The sequence below is a fragment of the Podarcis pityusensis genome, assembly GCF_964106645.2.
Source record: "Podarcis pityusensis genome assembly, chromosome: 9".
NCBI classification, from domain to species: Eukaryota; Metazoa; Chordata; class Lepidosauria; order Squamata; family Lacertidae; genus Podarcis; species Podarcis pityusensis.
Window position 1 is genome coordinate 20,075,244 of NC_138034.1, and position 10,669 is coordinate 20,085,912.

Consider the following 10,669-nt stretch of genomic DNA (forward strand, 5'->3'; position numbering starts at 1 on the left):
TTTCTTGCTCACCTGGATGGAGGAAAAAGAGTTGGGATGCAGGGGTAGCCTTAAGGAATGTCCTCTATTTTTTGTGATTAAGTCCTTATACACAGAAGATTGATGGGAGGACCTGATCAGGGAAAAGGTGTGACAGTGTTGGGGTGACAAGCCTTTGATGCGTATACAGTGGTACCTCTGGATGTGAACGGGATCCGTTCCAGAGCTGTGTTCGCATCCTGAAGCGAATGCAACCCACGTCTGCGTGTGCACGGGTCACGATTCACCGCTTCTGCACATGCGCGTGATGTCATTTTGAGTGTCTGCGCATGTGTGAGCGGCGAAACCCAGAAGTAACATGTTGCGTTACTTCCGGGTCGCTGCAGAGCACAACCCGAAAATGCTCAACCTGAAGCAACTTCAACCCGAGGTATGACTGTACAGTGGTACCTCAGGTTAAGAACTTAATTCGTTCTGGAGGTCCGTTCTTAACCAGAAACTGTTCTTAACCTGAGGTACGACTTTAGCTAATGGGGCCTCCCGCTGCTGCTGCGCTGCCGCCACGCAATTTCTGTTCTCATCCTGAAGTAAAGTTCTTAACCCGAGGTACTATTTCTGGGTTAGCGGAGTCTGTAACCTGAAGCGTCTGTAACCCGAGGTACCACTGTACCATTTTCAGTGTCCACACAAATTTTTTTCCCATCAAAATGCGATCCTGTGTTTTTTCTCCACTTAATCCAGATTTACCTTCTTCGGGGGGGGGGCCATTGATAGCAATATTCTAGCTCCTTATTGCGTTCAGTCAGAGGCGTGCCATAGTTTTGAAGTCTCTTTAGTGTTCCGATATCCTTGTAGCTTTTGCTTGAGTGTTTGGCTGTTCTGTTTTCATTAGGAAAACTCAAGGTTACACAAGAATAAGCTATCATTTTTCCCCTCCCAGCCTGCATAGATCTTCTAGAATCTCTCTCTTTAAAGGCAGATGTGCAAGTCCTCCAGTGCAAATCTAAATATTTTTCAGATACCATATATTTTATCATGCACCATCCCTCCTGCAGTACCTATAGTTATCCTGTTGGTTTAGCCTGCCTCTTATGGCCACAGACAGATCAACACAACCTGGCCATCCATCTTGGCAACTATCGGGTCTGAAATCTCCTTGCAAATAGATTTATTTTCACAACATTGGCCGCTATTGAAGCCATCCAACTAAGCCAGATGGATCATTAGCCGGACACACAGTGGCAGTTTTGCTTGATGTAAATTGGCAAGGACTGACTGACACAGTGACAAAACACAATCCCTTAGGTGTCCAATTTGTGCAACGAACTTTTTGTCAAATCTCAGTGGCCCATTGTGTCTTAACAAAAGCCTTTACTTGACTTAGTAATGCTGAGTGCCTTGTGCCACACTGAAAACAGACCCAGTAAGTAATTTATTATAAGCTAAAATCAAATTTTGTATGATGAAAAGCCAATTTAAAGATCACAATGCTTTTGTTTTTGAACTCCCTGCCATTGTATTTTTCAGCAGCTGAACTGATGGCTCTTGTAAGGTAAAGGTAAAGGGAACCCTGACCATTAGGTCCAGTCATGACCGACTCTGGGGTTGCGGTGCTCATCTCGTTTTATTGGCCAAGGGAGCCGGCGTACAGCTTCCGGGTCATGTTGCCAGCATGACTAAGCCGCTTCTGGCGAACCGGAGCAGCGCACAGAAACGCCGTTTACCTTCCCGCTGGAGCGGTACCTATTTATCTACTTGCACTTCGACATGCTTTCAAACTGCTAGGTTGGCAGGAGCAGGGACCGAGCAACGGGAGCTCACCCCGTCACAGGTATCCAAACCACCAACCTTCTGATTGGCAAGTCCTAGGCTCTGTGGTTTAACCCACAGCGCCACCCGTGCCCCGATGGCTCTTGTAAGCAGTGTAATTTGAGACATTTTCTTTGCTTAACTGTAATACAAGCTACACAATATTTGTCCAGCCATTAATTAGTAACAGAAGCTCTTGCCAAGTACATCCAGGAGTCTTTCTCTTTGTCAAGTAGAAACAAATTTATACAAGCCTTCTATTCAAGCTATTCAAGAGCTGTAATTAAACTCGCCTGATCCTTTACCGTATTTTTCACCCTATAGGACGCACCGGCCCATAGGACGCACTTATTTGGGGGGGGGGGGAATAAAGAAAAAAAAATTATTTCCCCCCGAGCCCCAAAGAGCAAAGAAGCCATGACAGCTAGCGGGATGGATCCCGCTCGCTGTCCTAGCTTCGTTTTTAGCCTCGGGGCTGGGACTCCGGGAGCGAAGGCGAGGTTGCCCAACCTCGCCATCGTTCCCAGAGCTTGCGGGGCTGGGGAAGCCCGAGCTTCCCCCGACCCCAGCCCCCTGATCAGGTCCGGGAGCGATGGCGAGGTTGCGCAACCTCGCCATCGCTCCCGGAGCTTGCTTGCAGGGCTAGGGGCGGGGGAAGCCCGAGCTTCCGGGTCCGGGAGCGATGGCGAGGTTTTGCAACCTCGCCATCACTCCCGGAGCTTGCTTGCGGGGCGGGGGGGGCGGGGAAGCCCAAGCTTCCCCGTCCCCAGCCCCCAGAACGGGTCCGGGAGCGATGGCAAGGTTGTGCAACCTCGCCATCGCTCCTGGAGCTTGCTTGCGGGGTTGGGGGCGGCGGAGGAAGCCCGAGCTTCCCCCGACCCCAGCCCCCAGAACAGGCTGTTGCCCGCCCTCCTCCGGAGGGTGCCCCATGCTTCGGGCTGCAGGCTGCCGCCCGCAAGCCTTGCGAGCCTGCAGGAACTCCCCCCGGGCTCGCAAGGCTTGCGGATAGCTTCCTGAAGCCTGAAGAGCGAGAGGGGTCAGTGCGCACCAGGCTTCAGCGAAAGCCTGCATTCGCCCCATAGGACGCACACACATTTCCCCTTCATTTTTGAAGGGGAAAATGTGTGTCCTATAGGGCGAAAAATACGGTAATTGCTTCTCAGTTTAGAATTTTTATCTCCCATTTTGGAGACTGTATTTTTTCCAGAAATAACGTTCAGACATAAGTTCAAATGATTGTATTGTGTCCCAAAATAAACATGAATACAAGTTTGATGTTAGATTTTTGTGTTGTTTTTATCCTACATGAAAAAAAATTTAATAGAACGCAAAAAAACCATATATGATGCAAAGTAAAAATGGCCATGATAGGATATATTTTGATTCTCTAATCTGTTCAGGAAGTAGCATATGAAAATCATATTTATTAAGAAATTTATTAAGTGGTCTCTTGAGAACCATTCCCCCCCCCAGGGATTTTCAGGTAGATCAGATGGGGGGTGGAAAGTCCACTGTCCTAGATTGCCAAGACTGGATGAAAGAGAGAAAATGCTAATGCAAGAACCTGAAATTTTACTGGTGTTTTACATGGCAAAAGTCTGCAACAGACAAACCCAAACTCCCTGAAATAAACACCACTATCTTCATGCAGATTTCCCATCTCTTTAATATTCATATCCACACCATCCATTTAAACCACATGACATTCCCAAATAATTCTGGGAACTATAGTTTACCACTCACAGAGCTACAATTATTCCTGGCACCATTAACAAATTATTAGCCTGTTAGCTCTTTGCAGGAGACGTGCTTCAAATGTGATTTATACCTCTGGTATGGCTGTGATCATATACAGTAGAAGACAATTCACAATAAAATACTTGTAAATTATATAGCGCCTATCACTTAAATACTGCTTTTACAGTCAGCACCCTCTAGTCCACCCTGTGCATAATTGCTGAGAAATAAGCCCCAAGGAGAAACATGGGATTCGGTCCAAAGCACAAATGCTATGATGGGAGAAGCATCAATAAGCTGCAATCCAAAGACTTCAGACGTCTCCTGTTGATATCCCATCTTCATTCTCTGAAAGGTGTCTTTCAGGCTAACAATATTATTTGACATGTCTTAGATTTCATAACTCAGGAGTAGAGGGGGTGGGCAAGAGAGCAATTCTAATCTCCAAGTAGCATATTGGATTTCAGCTTTGGCATCATATTCTGGTTTCTTGATGTGCTCCAAGAGTTCCCACCAATGTCAAGAGGTTAATGTCGTTTAACGTCCATATGAATGCTGCTCATATATGCAAAACTGGATATCAAAGCTCCTGTTCTTAATGCTTCCAGTTGCAACCGAGAACACGAAGCAACATCAGCTGTATTATAGCAAGTCAGATCCTTGGGTCCTTCTATTTTATAAATTTATTTATTTGGTTTTTCAGATTAAAATGTTACAGAGCTGTATCAAACATAAATCATAAAAACAAGATTTCAAGGAATCTCCTGGACTTCCATCCTCCCCTTTGTGGGTTCTGTTATTTATCATTTCCTTCTGTATCTTTTATGATAGTCCAAATCTTTTACATCTCCATTGTGTCCAGAATTCACCCTTAAACTACAAGTGCTGTTCTAATCCTACTAACGATTTTAACTGTTTACAATGGTCTTTAAAATAGATTATAAATTTCCCCCATTCCTTATTAAAATTTTGGTTTACCTGATTTCTGATTCTTCCAGTCATTTTAGCCATTTCGACATAATCTATCAACGTCACCTGCCATCCTTCTCTGGTCAGGACTTTATCTTCTTTCCATATCTGGGCCAGTAACAATGGCACAGCCATGATCTCGTACGTAAATAGTCTTTTCTGCTCCCTTGGGATTTCAGCATCTAGGATTCCTAAAAGAAAGGCTTCAAGCTTTTTAAGCAAAGTTTATTTTAAACTTTTTTCAACTCATTATCTATCATTTTGATCCTTGGGTCCTTCAGTATTGTCTCTAGAATGATTGGCAGCACTTCCCGGGGGGGGGGGGGGCTGTTCTTTCCCAATCCTATTCAGAGATGCCAGGGATTGAACCTTCGACTTTCTGCATGAGAAAGATGCGCTCTGCCAGTGACCTGCTGTCCAGAGCACACCCAAGGAGGACATTCAAACCCCTTCTACTGATACGTGTGTGACAACAGCCGCATGGATGTTGTTAGCCCAGAGATGGGAAGAAGATCAAGTCCCTACCAGAGAAGAATGGCAAATTAAACTGTTGGACTATGGCAAAATGGCAAAACTGACTGGAAAGTTCAGGAACCAAGAAGACCAAAACTTTAATAGAGAATGGGGAAAATTTATAACTTATCTCAAGAGACTACTGTAAGCAGATGGAAACATTAGCAGGGTTGCAATCACACTTGTAATGTAGCAAAGACTGTGAAGACAATGATGTTATATAAAATATAGATTATTGGAAAAGATGCAGTAGAAAAGGTTTAATAATAGGACCCATGGAGGGGAGGTGGGAAGTTCAGAGCTTCGGAGGAATCTGTAAATGTTGATGTGGATGGTTGTATTGCTATAATTTTATACTTGTAAAATCAAATAAACATTATTTTTAAAAAAGAACCTGTGGCGGCTGAAAGCTTTCCGAGAAAAGCAGGACTCTTGGAGGCCCTGCAGCCGCCGTCCTTTTTTCTAGCCTCCCCCTTACAGCCCCTGATCTGGCCACCCCAAAGGGTTTGTAGGAAAGTAGGCGGTCTTTCCGGTATTTGGGGCCAACCTGAAGCACGAACATGATGCATCTTGAATTGGGCCTGGAAACGAATTGGCAGCCAGTAAAACTGTTTCAGAACAGGTGTCCTCTTTTATTATTTTACCCAGATAACTATCCAAAGTTTCCAGCTCGTGAACAAGTAGAATTTTTATTTTGCCTTTTGTGAAGGATTGCAACCAGGTGACCAAATTAAGTGGAAGGTGGAGAACCAGGAGGAGGGATTCGCTCCAGCTACATCAGGCAAGTCATCCCAAATCCTACAATTCACATCCACCCTTGAATGTTGAAAAATTTAATCCTGAGTATCGCTTTGTCCATCAAAAGGACCCTCTTCATTATACGCAGGATTCCAAGCAATGAGATGTCTGTCAAATCTGATAGTTTTAGACAACTATGAGCAACAGACAAAGAGAGCAAAAATAATTTGGGGACATTAACATAGATGACTGGAAAGGGGAAATAAATTTATGGTACTCTCATGCCACAAAAGCAGAACAAAATAAATCCACAGTCTTCTCTCCAGTGTTGGAGGGACTGTTTATCTGGTTGTTTAGTGAGAATATTTGGGGCAATGATTTCAGAAGAAATCTCTGGATGCCAGGCGGCAGTTCCGGAAAAACCACCCAAAAACTTTTGACGACACCAATTAAATGTGATTTAAAAAACAAACAAACAAACAAACATTGAATCTGTGAAATGAAAGGAACATATTACTCAACCTGTGACTCGTGGGCGTTTGTGGTGTGGTATTTTTGGGCAAGCTTCTGGATCTCACGAGGACAGGTGGTTGCGAAATGTGTGCAACGGTGCTCATGTGACCAACATTAGGTAACTTTGGAACGGTGCCTATTGGCCGTGCAGAAGGGACTGATTCCTTCCGATAACTGTTGATTGCGTTGATTTGGAAGACGTCAATCTTGAAGGAGACCCCCCCCTCCAGTCATGGAGATATTGGGAGGAAGCGAAAGCTTCCTCTGACACACAGCGGTAGATTGCTTCGCAGTTCCTCACCGAGGTTTCCAACTGTTTGGGACTTTGGTGAGAATGAGGAACTGCCCCTGGGGAACTGGTCAAGAAATAGCATTAAGATAAATTCAACAGTGTAAATAAGTTTTGATGGAGGTAACAATGGAATACTGAATGGTTTAGTTCATGTAAAATATGCAGGAATGTATGGTGTGCAAAATGAACCACAGAAAGAGAAGAATGGAAGTCATTGATTTAAGGTTGTCTAAATGAATATTTTGAAATGTAACTTAGAAAAATTTAATAAAAATTAGAAAAGAAATATCACCAGATAGGGACTTCTCAAGGAGTAATTCAAACCAGAAAAGCAGTAAGCTTTGGGTAAGGCTTTGAGGGGTATGCAAACTTTCCCATTAAGTTCACATCCCACTTACCTTGGATAGATGGATGGGATTTACGGTAATTTGCTGCTGCAAGTGCCAGAAGGAAAACCTGTTCCCTGCTGCAAGACCCACATCTACCTGGCCTAGGAGGTGGAGCCCAAACTCACCTTGAACAGCCAAAAGAGGCTCCTGGGAGGCCTGAGGGACATTGCGGGAACAACTCTCGGGTTGAGGCAACTGGCAAAAATGTTTTAAATGTTTCCAATTTTGGTTCCTCGGTTTTGTTTTTCTTGGGTTGGTTACCAGTAAATGTTCTGTTGGGCTTGGATGTTGTTTTAATTGGGTATAACTGTAAACTGTTTATTTTTGTTATTCTTGTTGCTGTTGTTATTGATTTCCATTGATTTATTGGTTGGTTTGTTGCTCATATAGGAAATTTTGTTTCTTAATGTTGGATGTTTTGTTGTGTTTTTATATATGTTGTAAGTGTGGGCTAATAGCTAATAGCTCTGCCCAAAGCATGATGGAGAACAGCAAGAACCGGGGAAAAATAGGCATAATACATGTTTTACAAGGACAGGAAGAAACATCACGGACAGAATAATTGCCACACACAGGAAGAGCAAGGATATACAGTACATGTTTGTTTTGTTTTTTGTCCCTGATCATGTGAACTCCCTTGTGGGGAGACACCTTGACAGACACCCTGAAAGGGAGGCTAAAAAATCTAGTAAAAAAATTAATAAACCAAGCTTTTTTAAAGCAGCTCAGAATAAAAATCAGCAACAGCCATTGCATAATACAATTTAAGAAAACAATTAAAACAATAACAGTGCAAAACATTGGGGTTTTTTGTTTATTTCTACAAACCTTTATTAGGCATTGCAGATATAATCTTAAAACACCCATATAAAATTTTTTTAAAAATATAAGCAAAGAAACAACCACATGAGATATATAGCAATAGAATTTTTCATTGGAGTGTCTTCCTGCTAAACTGTGCCATTCACCACTCTAAAAGATACTATTAACAGAAACTCAGCCACCCTTGCAGTTACCTCCAGGTTAATATCACAGGTAAAGATAAAGGTAAAGGGACCCCTGATCATTAGGTCCAGTCATGACCGACTCTGGGGTTGCGCCGCTCATCTCGCTTTATTGGCCGAGAGAGCCGGCATACAGCTTCCGGGTCATGTGGCCAGCATGACTAAGCCGCTTCTGGCGAACCAGAGCAGCGCACGGAAACGCAGTTTACCTTCCCGCCAGAGTTTACCTTCCCGCCTATTTATCTACTTGCACTTTGAGGTGCTTTCGAACTGTTAGGTTGCCAGGAGCAGGGACCGAGCAACGGGAGCTCACCCCGTCTCGGGGATTCGACCTTCTGATCAGCAAGTCCTAGGCTCTGTGGTTTAACCCACAGCGCCACCCACGTCCCTAATATCACAGGTAGAATCCAATATTTTAATTGTGCCACGATGTTAAACTATCCAAAAAGGGGAAAAACACACGTTTATTTATTAAACAAATGTATCAATCTCTTAAAGGCATAAAGCCATCAAAGTAGTAGTAGTAGTAATAATAATAATTTTATTTATACCCCACCCATTTGCCTGGGTTTTCCCCACCACTCTGGGTGACTTACAGCATATCTAAAAACATAAAGCATTAAAAACTACCTCAAACAGGGCTGCCTTCAGATGTCTTCCAAAACTTGTGTAATTCTTCATCTTCTTGACATCTACAGTTAGGATGCCACTGCCAAGAAGGCCCTCTGCCTGGTACACGTTTAAAAGATAAGGAAACAGAAAAACGTTAAGTTCTAAAAAAATGAAGTCAATTCAACAAACTCTAAAATTAAGTTTCCCAAACTTGAGTCTCCAGCTGTTTTTGGACCATAATTCCCACCATCCCTCGCTAGCAGAACCAGTGGTCAGGGATGATAGGAACTGCATAGCCTCCGCCTTTTCTCCAAAGAAAATAGGGACGTCCCATTCCACAATGATAATTTTACTATTTCTACCCCACATATTTGACTGCGTTGCCCCAGCAACTCTGGGCAGTTTCCAACATATACTGTATAAAAACATAAGAAAACATTCAACATTTAAAAAAAACCCTTTCCTATACAAAACTGTCTTCGGATGGCTCGGGGGTCGAATAACTCCATACCCTCCAACATTTCTCCATTGAAAATAGGGACATCCAAAGGAAAAGTGGGACATCCCGGGATCAAATGAGAAACTGGGACGGCTTCTCTAAATCAAGGACGTCCCTGGACTTGGAGGGTCTGCTGTAATCCAAAAACAGTTGGAGACCCAAGTTTGGGAAATGCTGTTATAGGGTATTATTAGAGTCGGAAGGGACCCCCAAGAGTCATCTAGTCCAACCCGCTGCAGTGCAGGGATCTGCTCTGTTTGTGTCCTGCGACTTTTCTGTATAAGGTGTTCCTAATTTCCCCAAGGGGAATGTTCATGCATGCTGTTATTATGTTTTTAGATAGAGTAGTACTGTACCTTGGTACTCAAACGCCTTGGTTCCCAAATGCCGAAAACTGGGAATTTTTCTGGTTTTCGAACGTTTTTCGGAAGCCGAACATCCGATGCGTCTGTCGGCTGTTGTTTCCAGGGTGCCTGAACCAATCAGAAGCTGCGCCTTGGTTTTTGTACATTTCAGAAGCCAAACGGACTTCCGGAACGGATTTTTGAGGCTTTCTCGGTTAATTTGTTTTTGTGACTGTGTGGAACCCAGTTCAGCTAATGATGGACTGATTCTGTGACTGCAGAATTGGATAAAAGCCCCCCATCCAAACAATGACAATCATCAGTGCATGTAAGAAAAAATAATAATTTTAATTTTAATCATCTACAATACTGTCTTATTTATTCAATAGTACAGTACATTATTGCTTTCATTTTATGGATCAATGGTCTCATTAGATAGTAAAATGCATGTTAAATTGCTGTTTTAGGGGTTCTTTTTAAAAGTCTGGAACGGATTAATCTGTTTGGCATTACTTTCTATGGGAAAGTGTGCTTCTGTTTTGGAATGCTTCCGTTTTGGAACGGATTTCCGGAACGGATTAAGTTTGAGAACCAAGGTACCACTGTATAGCGAAGTTTTTTAAAAAAACGTTTTATGTTTTAGGATGTTTTTAGATACAGTATGTTGGAAGCTGCCCAGAGTGGCTGGGGCAACGCAGTCAGACGGGCAGAGTATAAATAGCAAAATTATCATTATGAAATGGGATGCCCCTACTTTCCTTGCAGAAATGTCAGAGGGTATGGTACGATGCCCCCATTTTCATTGGAGGGTGTGGAGTTATCCAACCCCCGAGCTGTCTGAAAGCATAGCTGTATAGCATAGGGGTTTTTTTTAACGCTCAATGTTTTATTACATTTATATGTGTTGGCAGCTGCGCAGAGTGGCTGGGTATAAATATCAAACGTCTCTCTTTTCATCGGAGGGTGTGCTACAACTCCCACGGTGCCCAGCCGTGGAAATGCTTTTTAAAAAACTGCTTTGAAAGATACGTCAAATTTGCCCTAGCTCACCGGCGCCACCTAGTATCGGCAAGTTACACTGTGAAGCGTTTCCTTCACAGCCGTGTGGCCTAGTCCGCTTATAGGTAACTTGAGGTCGCTCAGCTGTGAAGGAAGAAGCCGCGGGAAACGTCGCCTTCCCCCCCACCCTTCAGTTCCTCAGTCAGGAACTCGGACGAGGCCGCTCGGCCCTCAGGCGAACAACGGCGCTTCCCGCCTTTTTGCGCGGGCGG

At 43.6% G+C, this 10,669-nt stretch overlaps 1 long non-coding RNA gene across 2 annotated transcripts; it reads right to left on the minus strand.

Annotated features, from left to right (window-relative positions):
• Positions 1-2,874: 2,874 nt before the first annotated feature.
• On the minus strand, positions 2,875-10,663 carry LOC308484970. Of its 2 annotated transcripts, XR_013990249.1 has the most exons (4): positions 10,449-10,663; positions 9,411-9,673; positions 8,574-8,672; positions 2,875-7,219 (listed from the first exon to the last, which is right to left on the minus strand). It is a non-coding gene; the product is annotated as an uncharacterized lncRNA (long non-coding RNA). The 2 variants fall into 2 exon arrangements; XR_013990248.1 differs by lacking the exon at positions 9,411-9,673.
• Between the last annotated feature and the right edge of the window lie 6 nt (positions 10,664-10,669).